Genomic DNA, 4,287 nt, shown 5'->3' with positions numbered 1-4,287 from the left:
AGTTTGCCTTCAATTAAAACAATGTGGAATAGTTTCACAAACTCAAGCCACCTGGAACACCACAGCTTAATGGTGTGTCTGAACGTCATAACCGTACTTTATTGGATATAGTGCAATCTATGATGTCTCTTACCGATTTACCACTATCGTTTTGGGGTTATGCATTAGAGACAGCTGCATTCACGTTAAAAAGGGCACCATCTAAATCCGTTGAGACGACACCGTATGAACTGTGGTTTAGCAAGAAACCTAAGCTGTCGTTTCTTAAAGTTTGGGGTTGCGATGCTTATGTGAAAAAGTTTTCATCCTGATAAGCTCAAACACAAAATCGAAGAAATGTGTCTTCATAGGATACCCAAAGGAGACAGTTGGGTACACCTTCTATCACAGATCCGAAGGCAAGACATTCGTTGCTAAGAATGGATCCTTTCTAGAGAAGGAGTTTCTCTCGAAAGAAGTGAGTGGGAGGAAATTAGAACTTGATGAGGTAACTGTACCTGCTCCCTTATTGGAAAGTAGTTCATCACATAAATCTGTTCCCATGACTCCTACACCAATTAGTGAGGAAGCTAATGATGATGATCATGTGACTTCAGATCAAGTTACTACCGAACATCGTAGGTCAACCAGAGTAAGATCCGCACCAGAGTGGTACGGTAATCCTGTTCTGGAGGTCATGTTACTTGACCATGACGAACCTACGAACTATGAGGAAGCGATGATGAGCCCAGATTCCGCAAAATGGCCTGAGGCCATTAAATCTGAGATGGGATCCATGTATGAGAACAAAGTATGGACTTTGGTTGACTTGCCCGATGATCGGCAAGCCATAGAAAATAAATGGATCTTCAAGAGGAAGACGGACGCTGATAGTAATGTTACTATCTACAAAGCTAGACTTGTCGAAAAAGGTTTTTGACAAAGTTCAAGGTGTTGACTACGATGAGATTTTCTCACTCGTAGCGATGCTTAAAGTCTGTCCGAATCATGTTAGCGAATTACCACATTTTATGAAATCTGGCAAATGGATGTCAAAACTACATTCCGTAATGGATTTCTTAAAGAAGAGTTGTATATGATGCAACGAGATGGTTTTGTTGATCCTAAAGGTGCTAACAAAATATGCAAGCTCCAGCGATCCATCTATAGACTGGTGCAAGCATCTCGAAGTTGGAATATACGCTTTGATGAGTTGATCAAAGCAGATAGTTTTATACAGACTTGCGGTGAAGCCTGTATTTACAAGAAAGTGAGTGGAAGCACTACAACATTTCTGATAAGTATATGTGAATGACATATTGTTGATTGGAAATAATGTAGAATTTTCTGGAAAGCATAAAGGAGTATTTGAAAGGAGTTTTTCAAAGAAAGACCTCGGTGAAGCTGCTTACATATTGAGCATCAAGATCTATAGAGATAGATCAAGACGCTTGATAAGTTTTTTCAATGAGTACATACCTTGACAAGATTTTGAAGTAGTTCAAAATGGAACAGTCAAAGAAAGAGTTCTTGCCTGTGTTACAAGGAGTGAAATTGAGTAAGACTCAAAGCCCGACCACGGCAGAAGATAGAAAGAGAATGAAAGTCATTCCCTATGCCTCAGCCATAGGTTCTATAAAGTATGCCATGCTGTGTACCAGATCTATTGTATACCCTACACTAAGTTTAGGAAGGAAGTACAATAGTGATCTAGGAGTAGATCACTGGACAACGGTCAAAATTATCCTTAGTGGAATAAGGATATGTTTCTCGATTATGGAGGTGACAAAAGGTTCGTCGTAAAGGGTTACGTCGATACAAGTTTTGGCACTAACCCAGATGACTCTAAGTCTTAATCTGGATACATATTGAAAGTGGAGCAATTAGCTAAAGTAGCTCTATGCAGAGCATTGTAGACATAGAAATTTGCAAAATACATACGGATCTGAATATGGCAGACCCGTTGACTAAACTTCTCTCACAAGCAAAACATGATCACACCTTAGTACTCTTTGGGTGTCAATCACATAGCGATGTGAACTAGATTACTGACTCTAGTAAACCCTTTGGGTGTTGGTCACATATCGATGTGAACTATGGGTGTTAATCACATAAAGATGTGAACTATTGATGTTAAATCACATGGTGATGTGAACTAGATTATTGACTCTAGTGCAAGTGGGAGACTGAAGGAAATATGCCCTAGATGTTGGGGAACGTAGCAATAATTCAAAATTTTCCTACGTGTCACCAAGATCAATCTAGGAGATGCTAGCAACGAGAGAGAGGGAGTGCATCTTCATACCCTTGAAGATCGCTAAGCGGAAGCGTTACAAGAACGCGGTTGATGGAGTCGTACTCGCGGCGATTCAAATCGCAGAAGATCCGATCTAGCGCCGAACGGACGGCGCCTCCGCGTTCAACACACGTACAGCCCGGGGACGTCTCCTCCTTCTTGATCCAGCAAGGGGAGAGGAGAAGTTGAGGGAGAACTCCAGCAGCATGACGGCGTGGTGGCAATGGAGCTCGTGGTTCTCTGGCAGAGCTTCGCTAAGCACTACGGAGGAGCAGGAGGAGTTGGAGGAGGAGAGGGCTGCGCCAGGCCAGGGGGTCCGGCTGCCCTCCCACTCCCTCACTATATATAGGGGAAAGGGGAGAGGGGGCCCGCCCCTCTAGATGGATCTAGAGGAGGAGGCGGCGGCCAGGAGAAACCCTAGATGGGTTTGGGCGCCCCCACCCCCTAGGAAACTTGCCCCCCAAGCCGGAAGGGGCGGTTGCCCTAGGGGTGGCGCCCCCACCTCTCCTGGTTACGTGAGAGGGGTTGGGAGGGGCGCACAACCCCTTAGTGGGCTGGTTTGCCCCTTCCCCTTGGCCCATAAGGGCCCCCAACGCTTGCCGGGGCCTCCGAAACCCCTTTCGGACATGCTGGCCATAGCCTGGTACCCCCGAAACAATTCCGGACTCCAATACCCTTCGTCCAATATACCGATCTTCACCTCCGGACCATTCCGGAGCTCCTCGTCATGTCCGGGATCTCATCCGGGACTCCGAACAACCTTCAGTAACCACATACTATTTCCCATAACAACTCTAGCGTCACCGAACCTTAAGTGTGTAGACCCTACGGGTTCGGGAACCATGCAGACATGACCGAGACACCTCTTCGGCCAATAACCAATAGCGGGATCTGGATACCCATATTGGCTCCCACATGTTCCACGATGATCTCATCGGATGAACCACGATGTCGGGGATTCAATCAATCCCGTATACAATTCCCTTTATCTATCGGTATGTTACTTGCCCGAGATTCGATCGTCGGTATCCCTATACCTTGTTCAATCTTGTTACCGGCAAGTCTCTTAAAACGCATGATCCCGTGACTAACTCCTTAGTCACATTGAGCTCATTATGATGATGCATTACCGAGTGGGCCCAGAGATACCTCTCCGTCATACGGAGTGACAAATCCCAGTCTCGATTCGTGCCAACCCAACAGACACTTTTGGAGATACCTGTAGTGCACCTTTATAGCCACCCAGTTACGTTGTGACGTTTGGTACACCCAAAGCATTCCTACGGTATCCGGGAGTTGCACAATCTCATGGTCTAAGGAAACGATACTTGACATTAGAGAAGCTCTTAGCAAACGAACTACACGATCTTGTGCTATGCTTAGGATTGGGTCTTGTCCATCACATCATTCTCCCAATGATGTGATCTCCTTATCAATGACATCCAATGTCCATGGTCAGGAAACCATAAACATCTATTGATCAACGAGCTAGTCAACTAGAGGCTTACTAGGGACATGTTGTGGTCTATGTATTCACACATGTATTACAGTTTCCAGTTAATACAATTATAGCATGAACAATAGACAATTATCATGAACAAGGAAATACAATAATAACCATTTTATTATTGCCTCTAGGGCATATTTCCAACAGTCTCCCACTTGCACTAGAGTCAATAATCTAGTTCACATCACCATGTGATTAACACTCAAAGTTCACATCGCCATGTGACTAATACCCAAGAGTTTACTAGAGTCAATAATCTAGTTCACATCACCATGTGATTAACACTCAGTGAGTTCTAGGGTTTGATCATGTTATGCTTACGAGAGAGGTTTTAGTCAACGGGTCTGCAACATTCAGATCCGTGTGTGCTTTACAAATCTCTATGTCATCTTGTAGATGCAGCTACCACGCGCTACTTGGAGCTATTCCAAATAACTGCTCTACTATACGAATCCAGTTTACTACTCAGAGTCATCCGGATTAGTGTCAAAGTTTGCATCGACGT

Source organism: Triticum aestivum, chromosome 5D, assembly GCF_018294505.1.
Source record: "Triticum aestivum cultivar Chinese Spring chromosome 5D, IWGSC CS RefSeq v2.1, whole genome shotgun sequence".
Classification (NCBI taxonomy): Eukaryota; Viridiplantae; Streptophyta; class Magnoliopsida; order Poales; family Poaceae; genus Triticum; species Triticum aestivum.
This window is presented reverse-complemented; position numbering follows the sequence as displayed.